This window comes from Giraffa tippelskirchi, chromosome X, assembly GCF_054371585.1.
Source record: "Giraffa tippelskirchi isolate mGirTip1 chromosome X, T2T-mGirTip1v1.2.pri, whole genome shotgun sequence".
In the NCBI taxonomy this organism is placed as follows: Eukaryota; Metazoa; Chordata; class Mammalia; order Artiodactyla; family Giraffidae; genus Giraffa; species Giraffa tippelskirchi.
In genome coordinates, this window is record NC_137289.1 from 94,990,524 (window position 1) to 95,004,334 (window position 13,811).

General features: G+C 46.3%; 1 long non-coding RNA gene across 1 annotated transcript; it reads right to left on the reverse strand.

Annotated features, from left to right (window-relative positions):
• Positions 1–782: 782 nt before the first annotated feature.
• On the reverse strand, positions 783–8,348 carry LOC145535549 (uncharacterized). Its single transcript, XR_014075464.1, has 3 exons — positions 8,305–8,348; positions 1,174–1,339; positions 783–857 (listed from the first exon to the last, which is right to left on the reverse strand). It is a non-coding gene; the product is annotated as an uncharacterized LOC145535549 (long non-coding RNA).
• Between the last annotated feature and the right edge of the window lie 5,463 nt (positions 8,349–13,811).

A 13,811-nucleotide genomic window follows, 5' to 3' on the forward strand; every position in this document is an offset into this window, starting at 1 on the left:
CCATGTGAGCACACAGAGAGAGAGGCTGTGTGAAGACAGAGGAAGAGTTGGAGTGAAGTGTCTACAAGGCAGAGAAGGCCAGGTGCTGCAGGCCACCACCAGAACCTATGAGAGAGGCCTGGAACTGACTCTCCCTTGGCGCCATCAGAGGGAATCAGCCCTGCCAACATCCCAGTCTCAGACTCCTGGCCTCCAGAACTGTGAGAGAATAAATTTCTCTTGCCTGAAGGCATCTTCTTTGTGGTACTTTATGATGGAAGCCCTAGGAAACTCATACAGTTATCAACAGAGTGGTGATATAATCTGACTGATATTTTTGATTCGTGAAGTCTGGGTTCATATTGTTCTTTTTGTTTTTCATGCTTATCAATATTGACTTCATATGTGCAAGACTTGCCTGCTGAAAAGTCACAACGTTCTCATCTGAGTCCTTAACTTTTTATACTTTTAGCTTTTGCGTGTAGAGCTCTGAGCGTTTGACTGTAATCTTTGTGAATGATGGAAGGTAAGTACACAAGGCAATGGAGGTTTGCTTTCCCCATATGGATATTCCACAACCATTTGCTCAACAAAAGATTATCCACCCCCGCCCCCCCGCATTGAATTACCTAGACTCCTCTGCTGAATATCCATTGACCACATACATATGTCTGGAAATGCTTCTGGACTGTCAGTCCTGTCCCATGGATCCACAGCTCCATTACTGGACATGTACAGTAAGCGATGAAACTAGGCTGTGTTTGTCTTTTTATTTGTGCATAGTCACAAGTCTTCAGGCTATCATCGCGCTTCTGTTCTCACATAAATTTCAATATCAGCTCATCAGGGAGTTCTCTGGTTGTCCAGTGGTTGAGACTCTACCTGCCAATGCAGAGAACACGGTTTCGATCCCTGCTCCGGGAAGATCCCACAAGCTGAAAGGCCACTAAGCCTGAGCACCACAACTGCTGGGCCTGTGCTCTGGAGCATGACAGCTGCAACTACTGAAACTTGAGTGCCTAGAGCCTGTGCTCTGCAACAAGAGAAGTCACCGCAATGAGAAGCTTATCTGCTGCAACTAGAGCGTAGCTCCCACTCACCATAACTAGAATAACCTGACGTGTGCAGCAACAAAGACCCAGCCAAGCCAAAATTACGTAAACAAGCAAACAAATGAATCTTTTAAAAAAGAACCTGCCTCACAATGCAGGGGACATCGCTTCAATCTCTGGTCAGGGAACGAAGATCCTATATGCAGTGGAGCAACTACTGAGCCTGGGCATCGTGACTGGAGTGCCTGTGCACTGCAACAAAAGATCCTGCGTGACACAATGAAGTTTCCACATTCCCCAAATAAGACCTGATGGAGCAAAAGAAAGAAAGAAAGAATTTGTTTAAGAAATCAGCTCATCAATTTCTGCAAAAATCGTTGCTGGCATTTTGGAGGACTCTATCGAGGAGTTTGGGTGAAATTGATCCTTGAACAATATCAATTCTTCCCATCAGACATGATTGAAGAACATGCATATGATACATCGCTGCATTTTTAGGACTTCTTCAATTTCTCCCATGGTGGTGTGTGATAAATTTTCTGAAATGTTCCCTAATGTTTCATAAAGGGCAAGGAGTCCTGTGTGTCTGGATCTAACTAGGCAAAGGTGAAGGAAAGTTGCATGGCTCAAGGTAGCCTGGAGTTAAAACTCCCCTCCAGGTCCTCCCCACCGTTCTAAGCAAAACAAAGAACTCTCTCACCCGAATTAAAAATAGACATTAGGTTGATTACACCCAGCTCCAAGCTGGCCCAGCCTCTGGCCGATCTCCAGAACTCCTTGCTCCAGCCATTTAAGAGATAACTACTCCCAGCAACCTTGGAGAAGAACAGGCCCCCTTAAGACAGTAGCTTTCTACATACATGCCTATATATACTTACTCTTTTCTTAGATAAGTGCAGCAGCTCGCTAACCTGACTGCTGCCCCTTCTCACCTCATAAAAGGTGATCTGTTCCTGTAGAGTGCCAGTCTCATTCTTTTTCGGAACCTCGCCTACTCTAACTCCGAACCTTACATTTTTGGTGCTGAGACGCAGGAGGTTGAGGTTCCTTCTCCTTCTCCACAGCTAGCTCTTTGGAGTGTGGAAGACTGTCGAGCTCACTTTCCTGCCCGGGCTTTCAAGACCTCCTCGAGTGGACGCCCTGTGCCTTCGTGAGCGGTACAGGTCCTGTGTAAGGGCTTTATTGGTTTTCCACGTGCCCCGAGGAATACTGCCCCCCCTTCCTGGTTTCTCTACACTCTCTTTTTCTCGAGACCGACCAACTCCAGCAGAGAGGCCTTTTGCCATTCGACCGCTTTACATGCAACACTCCATTAAAGTCAGCCCCTAAATTAAGGTAAGATCCAATCCGGACGGTTTTTCTAGAGGCGCCCTAAAACTTAGTCCTCTCCGGGTCCCAGGGACCCCCGGCCTAGGGCCACTCTGTAGGCGAAAGTAGGGATGCTTCCCCTCGACACAGAGCTCTCTTCTCATAACTCCTATTGCAACTATGGTGACAACTCGAGCTCCCAATAGGAACCTCTGCTTGCCTTTCAATTATGGGGTCTAGCCAATCTGTCCTAAAGGATTCCCCTCTGGCCCGTGTTCTCAAAAATCTCAAGCCACTCTCTCTCACTGAACTCAAAGCTAACCGATTAAAACAACTCTGTATACAGATCTGGCCTCAATACCAATTAGACAGCCAAGACCACTGGCCTGAGTTCGGGACTTTTGATTTCAATATTTTATCAGATCTCACTAACTTCCTCAAACGGAATGGCAAAGGGTCAGAGGTCCCATATGCCCAAACCTTTTGAGCCCTTCCGAGCAGGCCCTCCCTATGCAAGAACTGCTCCACCCACGAGGTCCTTCTATGCACCTTGCCTCCCAAACAAAAGGGCTCTTCTTCTTCAACTAACCACTGGTCATGACCTTCCGCACCCCCAGAATTTGACCCAGCGGACGAGCCCCCTCCCTATCTGCCACCCCGCCAACCCTCTCCTTCCCCCTCATCCAATTCACCTACTGACCCCAAAACCTCTCCTGACTCCCCCTCAACCCCGCCACCCCGTCTCCCTGACCACCCCTTCCCTCTTCCCTCCCCTCCTGCCACACGGTCACATACCCAACATATGTTTCCCCTGAGAGAGGGAGCAGGGCCAGAGGGCCCCACACGAGTCCACGTGCCATTTTCATTGTCAGATATCAGCCAGATAGAAGAAAAGTTAGGATCATTTTATGAAAATCCTACCAGATACAGAAAACAATTCCTGAAACTCTCCCAGGCCTATAACCTCACATGGAGTGACATATATTATATCCTAAATGCCTCTCTCACCCTAGATGAAAAAGAACGTATCCGGCAAGCGGCAAAAGCCCATGCCGATCACTTCCATAACCAAGACAGGGATAGCCCAGCTGCTGATGAGGCGGTGCCTCAATCAGATCCCCACTGGACTTACCAGCCCAGTGACCCAGGTATCAGGAGACTGAATCATATGATTACCTGCCTTCTAGAAGGAATGCAGAAAAATGCTCATATCCATGTCAATTATGATAAAGTCAGAGAAATCACCCAAGGGGCAGACATAAATACAGCCTTATTTTTGGCATGCCTCACAGAGGCAGTCCAGAAGTTTACTAACTAAGATATCACCACCCTGCTGGATTACTCTACCTTCATCTTCAGTTCATCAGCCAGTCCGCCCCTGACATTAGACGCAAGCTTCGACAGCTAGACAAGGGTCCTGAGACCTCCCCCCAAAGAGACCTTCTAGAAGTAGCCTTCAAGGTGTTCAATAATAGAGAGGAGGAAGCTAAGAGAGAAAAAGACCGTGAGAGAAAAGCTAAATATGCCCTTTTGGCGGCAGCAATTAAGGGAAGAGATCAGCCCGGCCCAAGTCATCCCAGACTGGGACTTAAGACCTCCCCCCTGGACCCTGCTTCTGATGCAACCAGTCAGGACACTGGACAAAGGCATGCCCAAACCTGCGGCCCCCTACAAAAGCATGCCCAACCTATGGTCAGTGGAGACACTAAAAGGTGGACTGTCCCCAGGGACGCCCTGACAACACTGGGGAGGTCCCCACCTCCCAGACCTGGAGAGTGGAATGTTCATAGGGATGCCCTGGCACCCCTGGAGAGATTCCCGCTTCTCCCCAAAACCCCAGCCCAACCCTACGAGAGTTGTTCCAATGACGGGGCCTGGGTTCCAGCCTCCCCGTCCGTGTCCCAGACACGAGCTCAGAACTTAGGGTAGACGGGGTAATGGCCAGAAAAAAGACCTGTATTATAATAGACACTGGAGCCGCTTTCTCTCTCTTAACTTCCTACTCTGGCCCAACTCAAGACTCAGAACTCACAATCAAGGGGGTCTCTGGAGTTCCCTTAAGGCCAAAACTCAGCCCTCCATTACTCTGTCAATTTGAAAAATCGACCTCATACGCTCATTCCTGATAATGCCTAAATGCCCAATGGCACTCCTAGAGAGACATTTGTTATCCAAATTGGGGGTCTTTATTACCATACCCCACCTCGATACAGTCTCTATATTCTGCATGAAGATGGCACCTGGACTGTCCCTCTCCCGCACCCCTGACTTTCCCTTAGATCTACCCGCCTTGGACCCCCACGTCTGGGACACTGATCACCCATCCATAGCCAAACATCATCCCCCAGTCCACATTACCCTAAAGGACCCCTCGAATATAATCACCCAACAAGAGTATTCTCTCACCCCCGAGGCCCACAGGAGACTTAAGCCTATCATAGACCGGTCTTCTTCAGGCCTCTATCTTAATGCCTACCCATTCACCACACAACACCCCTATTCTGGCAGTAAGGAAGGGACCAAACTCTTGGAGACTGGTCCAGGATAGGCAAAAATTCAATGAGGCCATCACGTCGACTTTCCCAGTAGCCCCTAACCCTTACACCCTTCTGTCTGCCATACCCCCGACTGCAACCCACTTCATGCTATTAGATCTCAAAGACACCTTTTTCACCATCCCCCTCCACCCCTTCTCTCAACCCCTTTTCACCTTCACCTGGCAAGACCCCGAGACTCATGCTTCCCAACAACTAACAGTTCTCCCCCAGGGGTTCAGAGACAGCCCCCGCTTTTTTGGACAGGCTTTACAAAAGGACCTAGAGACACTCGACCTAGCCCAGAGTCATCTCCTCCAATACGTAGATGACCTCCTCCTTTGTAGCCCAACCCGAAAACTCTGCCTCCAACACACTGCCAAACTCCTTGGGGCCCTGGGATCCTAGGGTGATCGGGTGTTCCCATCCAAGACCCGGGTGTTCCCATCCAAGACCCAAGTAGTACAGACAAACGTCACCTATCTGGGGCTCTCCATGTCCCACCAACAAAAAATTATTCCCCCAGATATAATCCAGGCCTTAATTAACTGTCCACTTCCAAAAACCAAAAGAGAACTCCTGTCTATCCTCGGCCTCCTAAATTTTTTCCGTATCTGGATCCCTAATTTCTCCCTCTTTGCAAAGCTGCTCTATGAGACAACTGAAGGATGTCTGGATGAGCCCCTCTTTAACCCTTTCTCGCTGGCCAATCCTATTCGCCAGCTCACCCTGAGCCTCCTCCGAGTGCCAACTCTCCACCTGCCAGATCACACCAGACCATTCTTTCTCTTTGCCCATTCCAACCAAGGACAGGCCCTGGGGCTTCTATGTCAGCAGGCTGGAGACACCGGGGCTCCCATAGCCTATCTGTCAAAACAGCTTGACATGGTGACCAAGGGTGGCCTCCCGACATACAGGCCACGGCTCCTATCGCAGCCCTCGCACCCAAAGCAAATAAACTCTCTAGACATGCCCCTTTAACAGTCTGTTCTCCACACACCTTCTGAGACTTACTATCACATCGGGCTTTCCTCTCCCTTCCCCCTTCCAGGGTACAGGTCCTATACGCCTTTCTCCTCAACCCTCGGCTCTCATTCTCCCCCTGCGCCCCCCTTAACCCCGCCAGCTTCTTACCCACATCCTCTACAACAGACCCTCTCCTACATAGCTGCAACCACCCTCTTAATACCTAAAGCCCCAAAACCAACCCAAAATGCTCCTCTAAATGTATGCTCACCTCATTCCTTCAAAGATTTACTCTCTCATCAGACTTTCCTTTCTCTGCCCCCTGCTCGAATACAAATCCTCCACACACACCTCCTCGACCCATCCCTTTCTTTTATGCCTTGTAAACCTCTTAATCCTGCTAGCTTACTCCCTACACCAGATCCAGAAGCAGAACACCTATTTCATGACTGTGTTCAGACCTTAGATATGACACTTAATCCCTTTGAACATATAACCGATCAGCCCCTTACTGACCCCAACGTCCCATCCTGGTTCATAGATGGCTATATGAACACTAATAGTCCAGAGACAGCCCAACAGAGTTATCCCCCCTTGCCTCATCAAGTTAGCCACACTCCCAGCTCACACATCCTCACAACAGGCTGAACTGATAACTCTTACACAAGCTTGGACCCTAGCCAAAGACCAAAAAAGAAACATTTACACTGACTCCAAATATGTCTATAACATATTACATTCTAACATTGTAATCTGGAAAGAGAGGAGATTGCTCACTCAGAAGGACACACCTATTCTCAATGCTTCTTTTATTTCTGAACTCCTCCATGCGGCTCAGTTCCCCAAACAAGCTGCTGTAATACATTGCCAGAGACATCAGCAACATAGTCCTATCTCCTTTTAGAACAATATACCAAATCACAAAACAAAATGACAAGCCGCCTCTGGTAGTCCTGTCTTTACTATAGCCAAAATTGGTGAGCCTAACATCCACACTTTACTTTCATATTTACATTCCCTTTTCCACCCCTCTACAAAAGTACTTAAGACTTGCCTTCAGAACTTGATTAAACTGACTAAAGACGATGTGACTTATTTCAATAATCTGACCCAAACTTCTACCATTTGTCAGCGGACAAATCCTAATTCTAACATTCGCCCCCCTCCTTCCCCCACCCACCGAATTTATAGATATCTTCCCACACAAGCCTGGCAGGTAGATTTCACCCACATGCCACCCGTAAAAAGGCTGAAATTTCTCCTAGTCTTTGTAGATACATTTTCTAGATAGATTGAAGCTTTCCCGACTACTAACAAATGAGCCCCTACTGTGGGTCAGGTTATTCTTACTGAAATCCTCTCAAGGTTTGAAATGCCTTCCTCCCCCCAGGCTGACAATGGACCCGAATTCACATCCCAAATCACCCAAAATATTGCACGAGCCCTTCAAGTTCCTTAGAGGTTTCACATTCCTTATCATCCCCCATTTTCTGATAGGGTTGAGAGAGCCAACCAAGTCCTAAAAAAAAACTCTGACCAAATTAACGATCAAACTTCATCAAGACTGAACGAAACTCCTCCCTTTAGCCCTCTTAAAGGTCCGGCCTTACCAAAAAAACCCTTAAATATCAGTCCATTCGAGGCCATGTATGGGAGGCCCACAATACCTTTGGCTCTTCCCCCCTCCCAAGACAGTCCCAAACTGCTTTCCCACCTTCCTTTTCCTTTACTTGCCCAGACACGAGATGCCCTTTGACAACATATGGATAACTTACTCCCCCGACCACACCCCAATCTTCCATACCCATCCCTTCAAATAAGAGACAAAGTCTATATGACAGTTCAGTCCCACTCAGATCTAACTCCAAAATGACAAGGACCCTACACAGTAATTCTGCTGACCCCTACTGCTCCAAAACTAACAACAAAATCACCCCTTGGGTACACATTACCCGGTTAAAAAAGGTTATGCAGCCCATTGATGAAAATGCTTACCAGACTAATACCTATTAAGTTTCTCACACAGGCCCTACAACTCTAAAGTCCTCACCGCTTCCACCGCCCCCAACTGGCAACAGATGAGCCTGTCGGTTTCATGGCTACAATTATTCCTGAGACAACTTCTTTTTTTTTTTTTTATAAATTTATTTATTTTAGTTGGGGGCTAATTACTTTACAATATTGTAATAGTTTTTGCCATACATTGACATGAATCAGCCATGGGTTTACAGGTGTTCCCCTTCCTGGACCCCCCACCCACCTCCCTCCCCATCCCATCCCTCTGGATCATCCCATTGCCCCGGCCCTGAGCCTGAGACAACTTCTAGCAGAAAGCTGGGTCTGGAGTCCTCAAGGAGCCACGCTGGAACACATTGAAGATTACATCGCCACCCTGTGGCTACAGGAAGCCTTTTCTAACCTTTACCCCTTCTCAGACCATTCATTTTTATCATCCTCCTACTCACCTTTGGGCCTTGTTTGTTTAATCTTTTCCAGAGATTCCTCCAAGACCGAATCCGAGCCTTTTCCTGAGACCAAGTCGAGACTGTTGTTTTGCTTGAGACCCTGATGGCTAAAATAAAAAATCAACACTACAGGCCTTAGACTTCCTTCCTCCCGTACCACCAACCCCTGACCCACATTTATCAGCACGAAGAAGCCCTGAACATTAAGGGCACCCACCTCTCTTTCTCTTTTTGTATATATTCCTTAGGGTCTGGAATGAAGGAAAGTTGCACGGCTGGAGGTAGCCTGGAGTTAAAACTCCCCTCCGGGTCCTTCCCACCATTCTATGCAAAACAAAGAACTCTCTCACCGGAAGAAAAACATGGACATTAGGTTGATTACACCCAGCTCCCAGCCGGTCCAGCCTCTGGCCCATCTCCAAAATTCCTTGCCCCAGCTGTTGAAGAGATAACTACTCTGAACAACCTTGGAGAAGAACAGGCCCCCTTAAGACAGTAACTTTCCACATACATGCCTATACATCTTTACTCTTTTCTTAGGTTAGTGCAGCAGCTGGCTAACCTGACTGCTGCCCCTTCTCGCCTCACTAAAGGTGATCTGTTCCTGTAAAGTGCCGGTCTCATTCTTTTTCTGAACCTCACCTTCTCTAACTCCCTTACCTTACAAGCAATAAGTCTATTTCTCTTTCTTATCATTTATGTGCTCACTGGAGCATCACTTTTAATTTCCTACAAGAACTTTCCCTTTGCATTCATAACTTCAGTAACTGGTGTAAGAGGCCTAGCTTTCAGCCTGCCTCAAATTCTGATGCACCTTCCTCACTCAGCGTAACCATTTCTAGATGTTGATTTGAGCTGAGAGACTCTTCCTTTCACTTGAACACTTAGAGGCAAATTGTAAGTTTATCAACCGGCCTAATTTTCAATATTATTATGTCTCAGGGAAAGAGAGGCCTGAGGAGGACAGGAAGCAAGGCAGTTTGAACACATACATTTATCATCTAAGTTTGCCAACCTAGAGTCATGGATTAGTAGTAACATCAAAGATCACTGATCATAGATCAAGATAACAAGTGTAATAATAATGAAAAAGTGAGAAATATTGCAAAAATTACTGTAATGAGTCACAGAGACAGGCAGTGAGCAAATGCTATTGGAAAAATGAATGGTGCCAACAGACCTGCGGAATGCCCGGTGCCCACGAACTGTCAATTTGGTTTTTTTTGTTTTTTTTTTAAAAACCCACAGTACAGAAGCAGACTCATAGACACAGAAAACAAACTTAATCGTTACCAAAGTAGGAGGTGTTAGTTCGGAGTATGGAATTATCAGATGTACATTACCATATATAAAATAGATAAACAACAAGCACCTACTATATAGCACAGGGAACTAGATTCAATATCTTGTAATAAACTATAATGGAAAAGAATTGAAAAAAAGAAAAAAAACTCATGATATCTGTAAAGCACAATAAAGCAAGGCACAAGTAAAATGAGGGAAGTCTGTACTAGGAGCTGGGGGAGGGCAGATGTGGCTCGCAACATTTCTTCAGACAATAGTTTCAGAGGTGAGCATCTATACTCAGGGAAAAAGGAGAGAAACTCATGACCAGTATGGACAGAAGCCAGGCACATGGTGACAGCTTTCGCTGGTTGGTTGAGCAAGGAGCAGGAGGGGATGTGAAACTTGTTGCAAAAGAAGCTGAAATGTCTTATGGCTCAGTCCATCTACAGTCTACCATGCCTACCTCAGATGCATTGAGAAACCACAGCCAAAGGACTCAGAGGTTTCTGTAGTAGATCCTTCCTGCTGTGGTACAGCTTCTTGGGGAGATTTCACCAAGACAAACTTCCGTAGGAAACCACAGATGAGGCAATGACTGGCATCCGGGCTCTACTGCCCCATACTGGATCTATAATGCTGATGAAGACGACATACTGCCAAGAGAGAAACTGACCCCCAAAATTCTAGATACATTCTTGAGATCAGCTCCACTGCCCTGAAAAATTTCCCTAGCCTTTATCTTAAGAGTGAGCAAAAACGGAAGTTATAGAGGTATAGATGGACTTCAGGATGTGCTACCCCCAAACATGGCACCTTGGTGTATAGAATACTCTAAGTGGAAAGACTCTGAGAAAACAGCTGAAACAGTGCATTCCCTCCGACCTTCCCCCCTGCCCTTCTTCCCTGAAGCAGGTCATTGAACCCTCAGGTGAGTGGTTCCCTGGCTATATACCCAGACTAAAAGAGCATCCTTACTTATCTCAGAAAACAAAGGGACCCTAAGAAACAGTTTGTGCTAAGTCTCTCCCAGTTACTAAGCTTACTCTCTGACTTATCATATTCCTCCACAACCATCCAGTCTTCCTCTAACCCAGCACAGAACTCCTCAGGTCTAACTGTTGCTTCGTGTCTTCATTCCCTTATCAAGGCTCCCACATCATGTAAAACTTATGTGTATGCTTTTCTTCTGTTAATCTTTCTCTGTCAGCTTAAATTTCCCATTCAGCCAGGGACCCTAAGAAGTCAAGAAAACCTTTTTGCTCCCCCACTGTAAATAAAAAGGGTAGCACATGCCCTGAATCAAAGTGGACATCTTTAAAAGTTGCTACTGCTCTAGTCTTCCCTTCAGGGATCACACACCATTTTGAGAGTCCCTTGGACTGCAAGGAACTCAAACTAGTCAATGTTTAAACAGATCAACCCTAAATACTCATTGGGAAGACTGATGCTGAAGCTGAAGCTCCAATACTTTGGCAACCTGATGCGAAGAGCTGACTCATTGGAGAAGACCCTGATGCTGGGAAAGACTGAAGAAAAAAGGAGAAGGGGGCAGCAGAGCATGAGATGAATAGATAGCACCACTGACTCAATGAACATGAATTTGAGCAAAGCCTGGGCGATAGTGAAGGACAGAGAAGCCTGGCATGCTGCAGTCCATGGGGTCACAAAGAGTTGGATACGACTTAGTGACAGAACAACTGCACTAGTAATACCTCAGCTAGCCAATGGGCACAACTAGAAAGCCACATGGCCATGGCTGCAGAATCAAGGCATCCTCAAATTTGAAAGAGATGGCATCAGTCACAAGGAACTTGCTGCCCGATACAGAGCTCTGGGCATACTGAAAACATGAGATCCTTTGGTTGAGGCCCAAGCAGCTGCTGCGTTGTTCAAAACTAAACATAACGGTAAAGACTTGCCTTCTGGCATGGAGCCACACTCTCACTCTACACGCTGTCCCTTCCTTCCCTTGTATTCTGCATATTGGCCATTTTGAAGCAGTTATTGGGTTGGAGTGGGGCTTCCTGTTCCCAAGAGGGACCAAAGGCCATACACCCCCCTCTGAGTATTCTGGAGAACTTTGGTGAAGGGAGAGACTTGGACTTTTAAGGATCTGTTGGCGACATGCACCTCGACCGTTCTATCTGATCTCGAGGGGTGAGAGAGCACCCAGATCCAACTGATGGGGGTTAGGCCTGGAGAAGGGAAAAGGACCATAAAGTCGCCCTGTTAAGTCAATTCAATGTACACCTGACCCCTGAACAACATGGTTCTGAGCTGTATGGGTCCAATCATGCATACATTTTTTTCAAAACATCTACTGAAAACATTCTTTGGAGTTTTAACAACTTATTTGAAAAATTTGCAGATGAATCGTGTAACCTAGAAATATTGAAAAATTAAGAAAATAGCGGGTACATCCTGAATTCATAAAGTACGTGTAGATAACAGTCTCTTTTGGCATTTACTACCATAAAATATACACAAATCTATTATAAAAAGTTAAAATTTATCAAACCTTCAAGCACACGTTTATAATCCATGGCGCGGTTCACAGTCAAGAGAAATGTAAGCAATGGAAAAAGTCAGGAATACATTCTAACTGCATAAATTGAACCGTAGTCCATACCTACTACTGTAATCATTTCATAGCCAGCTCCTTTTGCACCTGCCATGAGCTCAAGACATGCAGGTATCCACTTAAACACCATGTGATAGTAATCATCTCTGTGTGAGCAGTTTGTTTTTCCAAAAAATTGTGTGTTGAAGTAATAAGCCATCTCCTGTGGTTCTCAAGTAGTTTTCATCATGCTTAGTGCAATATTGTAAACCTTGAATGACACCATGAACCAGACCAAACCACTAGTGATGCTGGAAGTGCTCCCAAGAAGCAGAGAAAAGCCACAGCATTACAACAAAAAATTGAACTGCTTGATATTTGCTATAGGTTGAGGTCTGCAGCTGTGGTTTCCCACCATTTCAAGACAAATGAACCCATCGTAAGGCCTATTGCTTTTGAAAAAAGCAAATTGGTGAAGCTGCCATTGCAGCTATACCAACAGGCCTGAAAACCTTGCACTTTTTGTGAAACGCTGTATCTGATTTTGAAAATGCAGCTGTAATGTAGATGCAGGATTGCTCTGAGAAAGGCATACCAAAAGCCTCTATATGATTCAAGGAAAAGCCAAGTCTTTCAACAACAACCTAAAGCAAAGGAAGGTGAAGAATCTGAAGCTGGGGAATGCAATGTCAGCAAAGAAAGGTCTGATAATTTTAAGAAAGAAGTTTGTTTGGCTTTTAAAATGTCAAGATGAGAGGAGAAGCAGCTTGCACCCACTAGGGGGCAGCAGATGCGTTCCAGATACCAGGCAGAAAAACCGCTGAGGAGAGGGATATCTGCCTGAAGAGGTTTTGAATACAGATAAAAGTGCCCTATTCTGCCGGAACCATGTGGAAAAAGACATTTACGAGTAAGTAAGAGAAGCAAGCACCGAGATTGAAGGCAGGGACGTCAGGACTGACTGACGGACGCTCCGTCGTGTCCGACTCTTTGCTTCCCCGTGGACTTTATAGTCCGTGGAATTCTCCAGGCCAGAATATCGGAGTGGGTAGACTTTCACTTCTCCAGGGGATCTTCCCCACCCGAGGATCATACCCACGTATCTTGCTCGTCTCCTGCCCTGGCGGTCGAATTCTTTACCACTAGCGCCCAGGTAATGGATATAACATACAAAATATGTGTTAATCAACTGTTTATGTTAACCGTAAGGCTTCCAGTCAACAGTAGACTATTAGTAGTTAAGTTTTGGAAGAGTCTAAAGTTATACTTGGATTCTTGCCTCAGAGGGGGGTTGGTGCCCCTAACCCCTACGTTGTTCAAGGGTCAACAGAACTGTCATTGTTGCTTCCATGACCCAATACATCACCGGGACAGTGTTTTGCATGCTTGTTCTAGGAATGCTGGATAAAGACCAAAGGGAATTCTCTGGTTCAGGGGCTGCCACGTGTAGAGAGATGACAGCAGAGTGTGCAGTGCATTCCCCAACCCATCTCCCTATCCTCTCCCAGGTGTCCGAAGAGAAACAGCAGAGAATCCCTGGAGGACAAAGAGAAGTTACGGCCTTGATTAAGACTAAGATGCGGCAGGTAGATTAGGACAGTAAAGCATCAATACAATGGCCCAGTCTGGCCAGTGGGAAAAACCAGCGCGGGGTGCAGGC